The sequence below is a fragment of the Triticum dicoccoides genome, chromosome 5A (genome assembly GCF_002162155.2).
Source record: "Triticum dicoccoides isolate Atlit2015 ecotype Zavitan chromosome 5A, WEW_v2.0, whole genome shotgun sequence".
Taxonomy (NCBI): domain Eukaryota; kingdom Viridiplantae; phylum Streptophyta; class Magnoliopsida; order Poales; family Poaceae; genus Triticum; species Triticum dicoccoides.
The window spans coordinates 357,647,098-357,658,250 of NC_041388.1; positions in this window are offsets into that span (position 1 = coordinate 357,647,098).

Genomic DNA, 11,153 nt, shown 5'->3' on the forward strand with positions numbered 1-11,153 from the left:
CACGGTTTTTCCGTCATGGATGGCCCAAAGAATGTCATGCAGCTGCGTCTCCGGCCCGCCCAGGACGAAAAGCCCATTTTGTGTCATGATTTTTTGTCGTAGAAGTAGGAGCCCACCACATCTATGATGATACCGGGTTTTGTCACAATTATCGTCATAGAAGTGTCATATGTATGATAGAAAAAAATTTCGTTTGGCCCAAAATGTCACGGATGTGTCTTTTTTTGTAGTGAGTGCTTCACTTATATCTTTTAGAGCACGGTGGTGGTTTTATTTTATAGAAATTATTGATCTCTCATGCTTCACTTATATTATTTTGAGAGTCCTTTAGAACAGCATGGTAATTTGCTTTGGTTATGAAACTAGTCCTAATATGATAGGCATCCAAGATGGGTATAATAAAAACTATCATAGAAAGTGCATTTAATACTATGAGAAGTTGGATACTTGATAATTGTTTTGAGATATAAAGGTGGTGATATTAGAGTGTGCTAGTTGAGTAGTTGTGAATTTGAGAAATACTTGTGCTAAAGTTTGCAAGTCCCGTAGCATGCACGTATGGTAACCGTTGTGTAACAAATTTGAAACATGAGGTGTTCTTTGATTGTCTTCCTTATGAGTGGTGGTCGGGGACGAGCGGTGGTCTTTTCCTACCAATCTATCCCCCTAGGAGCATGCGCGTAGTGCTTGGTTTTTGATGACTTGTAGATTTTCGCAATAAGTATGTGAGTTCTTTATGACTAATGTTGAGTCCATGGATTATACGCACTCTCACCCTTCCATCATTGCTAGCCTCTTCGGTACCGTGCATTGCCCTTTCTCACCTTGAGAGTTGGTGCAAACTTCGCCGGTGCATCCAAACCCCATGATATGATACGCTCTGTCACACATAAACCTCCTTATATCTTCCTCAAAATAGCCACCATACCTACCTATTATGGCATTTCCGTAGCCATTCCGAGATATATTGCCATGCAACTTTCCACCGTTTCATTCATGACACGCTTCATCATTGTCATATTGCTTTGCATGATCATGTAGTTGACATCGTATTTGTGGCCAAGCCACCATGCATAATTTATCATACATGTCACTCTTGAATCATTGCATTTCCCGGTACACCGCCGGAGGCATTCATATAGAGTCATATTTTGTTCTAGTATCAAGTTGTAATCATTGAGTTGTAAATAAATAGAAGTGTGATGATCATAATTAATAGAGCATTGTCCCAAATAAAAAAAGAAAGGCCAAATTAAAAAAAGGCCCAAAAAAAGAAAAGAAAAAAGAAAAGAAATAAAAAGGGACAATGCTACTATCCTTTTTCCACACTTGTGCTTCAAAGTAGCACCATGATCTTTATGATAGAGAGTCTCTTGTTTTGTCACTTTCATATACTAGTGGGAATTTTTCATTATAGAACTTGTTTTGTATATTCCAACAATGGGCTTCCTCAAATGCCCTGGGTCTTCGTGAGCAAGCAAGTTGGATGCACACCCACTTAGTTTCTTTTGTTGAGATTTCATACATTTATAGCTCTAGTGCATCCATTGCATGGCAATCCCTACTCCTTGCATTGACATCAATTGATGGGCATCTCCCTAGCCCGTTGATTAGCCTCATCGATGCGATACTTTCTTCTTTTTTTGTCTTCTCCACATAACCCCTTATCATTATACTATTCCACCCATAGTGTTATATCCATGGCTCACGCTCATGTATTGCATGAAAGTTGAAAAAAGTTTGAGATTAATGAAGTATGAAACAATTGCTTGGCTTGTCATCGGGGTTGTGCATGATGAGAGCATTCTTGTGTGATGAAAATGGAGCATGACCAAACTATATGATTTTGTAGGGATGAACTTTCTTTTGCCATGTTATTTTGAGAAGACATGATTGCTTAGTTAGTATGCTTGAAGTGTTATTGTCAATATTAAACTTTTATCTTGAATCTTTCGGATCTGAACATTCATGCCACAATAAAGAAAATTACATTGACAATTATGCTAGGTAGCATTCCACATCAAAAATTCTATTTTATCATTTACCTACTCGAGGACGAGCAGGAATTAAGCTTGGGGATGCTTGATACGTCTCCAACGTATCTATAATTTTTTATTGTTCCATGCTATTATATTATCTGTTTTGGATGTTAATGGGCTTATTTATACACTTTTATATTATTTTTGGGACTAACCTACTAACCCAAGGCTAAGTGCAAATTGTTGTTTTTTGCCTATTTCAGTGTTTCGCAGAAAAGGAATATCAAACGGAATAAAACCTTCGGGAGAATTATTTTTGGAACAAACATGATCCAGGGGACTTGGAGTGGACGTCAAGCAACCAATGAGGAGGCCACGAGGCAGGGGGCGCGCCTACCCCCCTGGGCGCGCCCTCCACCCTCGTGAGCCCCTCGTCGCTCCACCAACCTACTTATTCCTCCTATATATATATTCATATACCCCGAAAACATCCAGGAGCACCACGAAACCTATTTCCACCGCCGCAACCTTCTGTACCCAAGAGATCCCATCTTGGGGCCTTTTCCGGAGCTTCGCTGGAGGGGACATCGATCATGGAGGGCTTCTACATCAACACCATAGCCTCTCCGATGATGTGTGAGTAGTTTACCTCAGACCTTCGGGTCCATAGTTATTAGCTAGATGGCTTCTTCTCTCTCTTTTGATCTCAATACAATGTTCTCCTCGATCTTCTTGGAGATCTATTTGATGTAACACTTTTTGCGGCGTGTTTGTCGAGATCCGATGAATTGTGGGTTTATGATCAAGTTTATCTATGAACAATATTTGATACTTCTCTGAATTCTTTTATGTATGATTGGTTATCTTTGCAAGTCTCTTCGAATTATCAGTTTGGTTTGGCCTACTAGATTGATCTTTCTTGCAATGGGAGAAGTGCTTAGCTTTGGGTTCAGTCTTGCGGTGTCCTTTCCCAGTGACAGTAGGGGCAGCAAGGCACGTATTGTATTGTTGCCATCGAGGATAAAAAGATGGGGTTTATATCATATTGCTTGAGTTTATCCCTCTACATCATGTCATCTTGCCTAATGCATTACTCTGTTCTTATGAACTTAATACTCTAGATGCATGCTGGATAGCAGTCGATGTGTGGAGTAATAGTAGTAGATGCAGAATCGTTTCGGTCTACTTGTCGTGGACGTGATGCCTATATACATGATCATGCCTAGATATTCTCATAATTATTCACTTTTCTATCAATTGCTCGACAGTAATTTGCTCACCCACCGTAATACTTATGCTATCTTGAGAGAAGCCACTAGTGAAACCTATGGCCCCCGGGTCTATCTTTTATCATATAAGTTTCCAATTTATTTATTTTGCAATCTTTACTTTAAATCTATATCATAAAAATACCAAAAAAAAATTATCTTATTATTATTATCTCTATCAGATCTCACTCTCGTAAGTGACCGTGAAGGGATTGACAACCCCTTTATCAAGTTGGTTGCGAGGTTCTTATTTGTTTGTGTAGGTACGAGGGACTTGCCCATAGTCTCATACTAGATTGATACCTTGGTTCTCAAAAACCGAGGGAAATACTTACGCTACTTTGCTGCATCACCCTTTCCTCTTCAAGGGAAAACCAACGTAGTGCTCAAGATGTAGCATGACTCTAGCCACCTTTCTCGACATATCACTGCTGGTTATCTTTTGATTCACGAGTTGGCTCGTGAGATGAATCGTGCTCGTTCTCCTTTAGCCGCCGCTAGATCCTACCCTACTCCACCTTCTATGGGATGTACTCCTTATATTGTGCCCAGTTCTAGCTCGCCTATTTCTCCGGTTACTCCCCCGAGTAGCTCGGGCACCTCGACGGTGAACCCACACAGTGCTCCTGCTGAGTGGGCGTCTCTTCTTGCTACCCCCGCAGCTCCCATGATCCCTTCTCATCCCGCGCCTACCCCTGAGGGAGAGACCTTGAGGCAGCATCGTCTTGTTACCTTTAACCCGGAGTTCTCGGTTGGCGTCGTCAGTTCAGGATCTGGGTCTGACTCAGGAGAGGATCCGGCACCACCGGCAGAGTCCTAGAGCGTCTGAGTATCCGTAGTGTTCATGTGATGTACGGATGTAGTTTTATGAGTCATGGTGTATCGTTGCATGTATGTAAGTAGTCACACCAGTCACGATGTCTATCTTTCATGTATGAGTCTATGTATAATTATGTTGGAACTTTTTATTTGATCGCCATGTTTCTTGGTTCGTTCATTTCGCTCTTTCGGGTTTGTCACTGTCTTTCTTCCCATGTTTGGATGTTGCTCATCGCAGTTGCTCTTATTGGGAAAAATAAACAATAGGATGATGCGGGGAGGCAGCAACACGCAGGCTTGTGAGGATGTCCCTGTTCGTCACTCAGCAAGACAGGCAGGACACTCCCCCGAGCCGTATCCACAACCACCGCCTCCACCGCCAAATCCACCCTCCACTGAACAAATTATGCACATGTTTGAGGAAAGAAGGAACAATGATCTGATTGAGCTGTTAAAAAGTGTGCAAGCTATGGTTGGGCAGAATGGGAATCAAAATGGCCATCACTCCAAGCTGTCGGATTTTCAAAGGACTAAGCCTCCCAGTTTCAGTCAAGTGGTTGACCCTTTGGAAGCAGACGATTGGTTACGAACTACTGAGAAGAAACTTGAAATTAATTGCACTGAAGAAGATGACAAGGTTCCTTTCACTACCCACTATCTTTAAGGAGCCGCTGCTATATGGTGGGATAATGCTAAAGCTCTGTGGCCCGCGGGAGAAGAAATTACGTGGACTAATTTCAAGGACCGATTTCTCAAGTATCATATTCCAGCTGGTATCATGAAGGTCAAGCAACGTGAATTTCTTGGTCTCACCCAAGGAAGTCTGTCGGTAAGTGAATATTTGCACAAGTTTAACCATCTGGTCCATTATTCCCTTTATGATGTGTCCGCGGAAGAAAGGAAGATTGACAGGTTCCTTGGAGGATTAAATCAACACCTCGGGAGTGCTCTCTGCATGCTCGATTATCCAGATTTTCAGTCTCTGGTAAACAAGACCCTCATCGCAGAAAGGGAGTACAAGCCTGTGCAAGACAACCGACCCGCAAACAATGACCACAAGCGTAAATTTGAGCCGAAAAAGGACGGACAGCCCATACAGAAGGCCCGTACCTGGCAACAGACTCAAGCGGAGTACATACCCAATTGGCAGCAGAATGTGAACAAGACCACTACTCAAGTCAAGAATGTCATGACCAGTCCAGTACACAAGGAGCGTCAGTGCAACAACGCCTGCTTTAATTGTGGACAGACTGGACATTATGCCAGGTAGTGTCCCAAGAAGTCAAATGTCCCGTTCCGGCCGCAAGTCAATCACATGGGGCCATATCATACCCAGAAGATCATCCAAGGGCAAGTTCATCACCTCTCCACAGACGAGGCTCAGGAAAACCCCGAAGTCGTCATTGGTATGTTTTCTGTTAATAGCATACCCACAATAATTTTATTCGACTCTGGGGCTTCCCACTCTTTTGTTTCTCGGAGTTTCGTTGCCCGAAACAAATTTCCTTGCTCGCTTTTGGGAAAAAGTATGATGGTTCAGTCCCCGTGATCTATGCTCAAAAGCAATTTGGTCTGCCAGAATTTGGAAATTGATATTAAGGGGGTCCGCTTTCCAACCGCTTTGATAGTCATCGAGTCTGCCAATTTGGATGTTATTTTGGGAATGAACTGGTTGACTCAATATCAAGTATGCATAAACTGTGTGACCCGAGAAGTCACCCTGACAAGTCAGGAAGGGCGAGCCATAAAATTTTATGCCCGCAAAGGTATACCCAAAGGCGAGATGGTCTTCACTACAGTAGCTAAAGAAATGGATCTGATTCATGTGGTCAGTGAATTTCTCGATGTATTCCCTGAGGAATTACCCGGAATGCCCCCAGAGAGAGAGAGGTTGAGTTTGCATTTGATCTTGTACCTGGGACTGCACCGTTGTACAAAAAGTATTATCGGATGCCTTCCTCCGAACTTGTGGAATTAAAGAAGCAGTTAGATGAGATGCTGCGGAAAGGATATATCCGCCCAAGCTCCTCACCATGGGGATCACCTGCAATATTTGTAGAAAAGAAACACAGTGGTCTCAGAATGTGCGTTGATTGCCGTCAGTTGAACGATGTCACAATCAAGAACAAATACCCGCTACCAAGGATTGATAACTTGTTCGATCATCTCAGTGGTGCAAAAGTATTTTCCAAGATTAATTTAAGGACCGGATATCATCAATTGAAGATCAAGAAGGAAGATATTCCTAAGACCGCATTCACTACCCGTTATGCTCTCTATGAATATACGGTGATGTCCTTCGGTCTCACAAATGCCCCCGTGATACGTCCATTTTGCATCATGCTTTTATATCGATATTTATTGCATTATGGGCTGTTATTACACATTATGTCACAATACTTATGCTCATTATCTCTTATTTTACAAGGTTTACATAAAGAGGGAGAATGCCGGAAGCTGGGATTCTGGGCTGGAAAAGGAGCAAATATTAGAGACCTATTCTGCACAGCTCCAAAAGTCCTGAAACTTCACGGAAGTTATTTCCAGAATATATAAAAAATATTGAGCGCAAGAAGTTCCAGAGGGGGGCCACACCCTGGCCACGAGGGTGGGGGCGCGCCCTACACCCCTGGGTGCGCCCCCTGCCTCGTGGGCCCCCTCGTGGCCCTCCAATGCTCATCTTCTGCTATATGGAGTCTTCTGTCGAGGAAAAAATCATAAGCAAGCTTTCGGGGCGAGACTCCGCCGCCATGAGGCGGAACCTTGGCGGAACCAATCTAGGGCTCTGGCGGAGCTGTTCTACCGGGGAAACTTCCCTTCGGGAGGGGGAAATCATCACCATCGTCATCACCAACGATCCTCTCATCGGGAGGGGGTCAATCTCCATCAACATCTTCACCAGCACCATCTCATCTTAAACCCTAGTTCATCTCTTGTATCCAATCTTTGTATCCAAACCTCAGATTGGTACCTGTGGGTTGCTAGTAGTGTTGATTACTCCTTGTAGTTGATGCTAGTTGGTTTACTTGGTGGAAGATCATATGTTCAGATCCATTATGCATATTAATACCCCTCTGATTATGAACATGAATATGCTTTGTGAGTAGTTATGTTTGTTCCTGAGGACATGGGAGAAGTCTTGCTCTTAGTACTCATGTGAATTTGGTATTCGTTCGATATATTGATGAGATGTATGTTGTCATCCCTCTAGTGGTGTCATGTGAATGTCGACTACATGACACTTCACCATTGTTTGGGCCTAGAGGGAGACATTGGGAAGTAATAAGTAGATGATGGGTTGCTAGAGTGACAGAAGCTTAAACCCTAGTTTATGTGTTGCTTCGTAAGGGGCTGATTTGGATCCATATGTTTCATGCTATGGTTAGGTTTACCTTCTTACTTCTGTTGTAGTTGCCGATGCTTGCAATAGGGGTTAATCATAAGTGGGATGCTTGTCCAAGTAAGGATAGTACCCAAGCACCGGTCCACCCACATATCAGATTATCAAAGTACCAAACGCGAATCATATGATCGTGATGAAAACTAGCTTGACGATAATTCCCATGTGTCCTCGGGAGTGCTTTACATCATATAAGTGTTTGTCCAGGCTTGTCCTTTGCCACAAAAAGGATTGGTCCATCTTGCTGCACCTTATTTATCTTTATTACTTGCTACTCATTACAAGTTACCTTATCACAAAACTATCTGTTACCGATAATTTCAGTGCTTGCAGAGAATACCTTACTGAAAACTACTTATCATTTCCTTCTGCTCCTCGTTGAGTTCGACACTCTTACTTATCGAAAAGCTACGATAGATCCCCTGCACTTTTGCGTCATCAAGACTCTTTTCTAGCATCGTTGCTGGGGAGTGAAGCTCCTTTGGTAGGTGGAATTTGGTAAGGAAAAATTTATATAGTGTGCTGAAATTTACTGTCACTTGTTACTATGGAACATAATCCTTTGAGGGGTCTGTTCGGGGTATCTTCACCCTGACCGGTAGAGCAAATAGTTGCTCCTCAACCTACTCAACCTACTGAAAATGAAAATGTTAGTTTGAAATTCCTTCGGGTATGATCGAGAAACTGCTAGCTAATCCTTTTGCAGGAGATGGAACATTACATCCCGACTTACACTTAATCTATGTGGATGAAGTTTGTGGATTATTTAAGCTTGTAGGTATGCTCGATGATGTTATCAAGAAGAAGGTCTTCCCTTTATCTTTGAAGGTAGATGCATTGACATGGTATAGGCTATGTGATGATATGGGATCATGGGACTACAAACGGTTGGAATTGGAATTCCATCAGAAGTTTTATCCTATGCATCTTGTTCATCGTGATCGTAATTATATATATAATTTTTGGCCTCGCGAAGGAGAAAGAATCGCTCAAGCTTGGGGGAGGCTTAAGTCAATGTTATATTCATGCCCCAATCATGAGCTCTCAAGAGAAATGATTATTCAAAAATTTATGCTCGGCTTTCTGACAACAACCGCTCCATGCTCGATACTTCTTGTACTGGTTCCTTTATGATGAAGACTATTGAATACAAATGGAATTTATTGGAGAGAATTAAACGCAACTCTGAAGATTGGGATCTCGACGAAGGTAAGAAGTCAGGTATAACACCTAAGTTTGATTGTGTTAAATCTATTATGGATACCGATGTTTTCTGTAAATTTAGCACTAAATATGGACTTGACTCTGAGATAGTAGCTTCTTTCTGTGAATCCTTTGCTACTCATGTTGATCTCCCTAAGGAGAAGTGGTTTAAATATAACCCTCCCATTGAAGTAAAAGTAGTTGCACCTATTAAAGTTCAAGAAAAGACTATCACTTATAATGATCATATTGTTCCTACTGCTTATGTTGAGAAACCACCTTTCCCTATTAGAATAAAGAATCATGCTAAAGCTTCAACTGTGGTCAAAAAAAGTAATATTAAGACACCTAAACCCCCTGAGCAAGTTAAAGTTGAACCTAATGTTGCTATGGTTAAAGATCTCTTGGTCGATAATATTAATGGGCATGTTATTTACTTCTGTGATGAGATTCTAGAATTGCTAAACCTGGTGCTAAAGATAAACATAGACCTGTCGTAGGCATGCATGTTATTTCTGTTAAAATAGGAGATCATTTTTATCATGGATTGTGTGATATGGGTGCTAGTGCCAGTGCAATACCTATTTCCTTATACAACGAAATTATGCATGATATTGCAGTAGCTGAAATAGAAGGTATTGATGTTACCATTAAGCTTGCTAATAGAGATACTATTTCACCAATTGGGATTGTTAGAGACGTTGAAGTCTTGTGTGGGAAGGCTAAATATCCTTCTGATTTTCTTGTTCTTGGTTCCCCTCAAGATAGTTTTTGTCCCATTATATTTGGTAGACCCTTCTTGAATACTGTTAATGCTAAGATAGACTGCAATAAGGATATTGTTTCTGTTGGTTTAGGGGATATGTCTCATGAGTTTAATTTTTCTAAATTTCGTAGACAATCCCATGATAAGAATTGCCTAGTAAAGATGAAATTATTGGTCTTGCTTCTATTGTCGTGCCTCCTACTGATCCATTAGAACAATACTTGTTAGACCATGAAAATGATATGTTTATGAATGAAAGAAGGGAAATAGATGAAGTATTCTTTAAACAGGGACCTATTCCGAAACACAACTTGCATGTTGAAATCCTAGGGGATCCTCCTCCACCCAAGGGTGATCCCGTGTTTGAGCTTAAACCATTACCTGATACTCTTAAATATGATTATCTTGATGAAAAGAAAATATATCCTGTTATTATTAGTGCTAACCTTACAAAGAATGAGGAAGAGAAATTATTGAAAACTCTAAAGAAGCATCGTAATGCTATTGGATATACTCTTGATGATCTTAAGGGTATTAGTCCCACTCTATGTCAACACAAAATAAATTTGGAGGAAGACGCCAAACCAGTTATTGATCATCAACGATGGCTGAATCCTAAGATGAAAGAAGTGGTAAGAAAGGAAATATTAAAGCTCCTTGAGGCAAGTATAATTTATCCCGTTGCTGATAGTTAGTGGGTAAGTCCGGTCCATTGTGTCCCTAAGAAGGGAGGTATTATTGTTGTTCCTAATGATAAAGATGAATTGATCCCGTAAAGAATTATTATAGGTTATAGGATGGTAATTGATTTCCGCAAATTAAATAAGGCTACTAAAAAAGATCATTACCCTTTGCCTTTTATTGATCAAATGCTAGAGAGATTATCCAAACATACACATTTTTGCTTTCTAGATGGTTACTCTAGCTTCTCTCAAATACCTGTGTCAGCTGATGATCAATCAAAGACCACTTTTACTTGTCCTTTCGGTACTTTCGCTTATAGACGTATGCCTTTTGGTTTATGTAATGCACCTGCTACCTTTCAAAGATGCATGATGGCTATATTCACTGGCTTTTGTGAAAAGATATGTGAGGTTTTCATGGACGATTTCTCCGTTTATGGATCCTCTTTTGATGATTGCTTAAGCAACCTTGGTCGAGTTTTGCAGAGATGTGAAGAAACTAATCTTGTCTTGCATTGGGAGAAATGCCACTTTATGATTAATGAAGGTATTGTCTTGGGACATAAAATTTCTGAAAGAGGTATTGAAGTTGACAAAGCTAAAGTTGATGCTATTGAAAAGATGACATGTCCCAAGGACATTAAAGGTATAAGAAGCTTCCTCGGTCACGCCGGTTTTTATAGGAGGTTCATTAAGGACTTCTCAAAAATTTCTCAGCCTCTGACTAATCTATTACAAAAAGATATTCCTTTTGTCTTTGATGATGATTGTGTAGAAGCATTTGAAATACTTAATAAAGCATTAATTTCTGCACCTATTGTTCAACCACCTGATTGGAATTTACCCTTTGAAATTATGTGTGATGCTAGTGATTATGCTGTAGGTGTTGTTCTAGGGCAAAGAGTTGATAAGAAATTAAAAGTTATTCAATATGCTAGTAAAACTCTAGACAAAGCCAGAGAAAATATGCTACCATTGAAAAGGAATTTTTAGCAGTTGTATTTGCTTGTGATAAGTTCAGACCTTATATTCTTG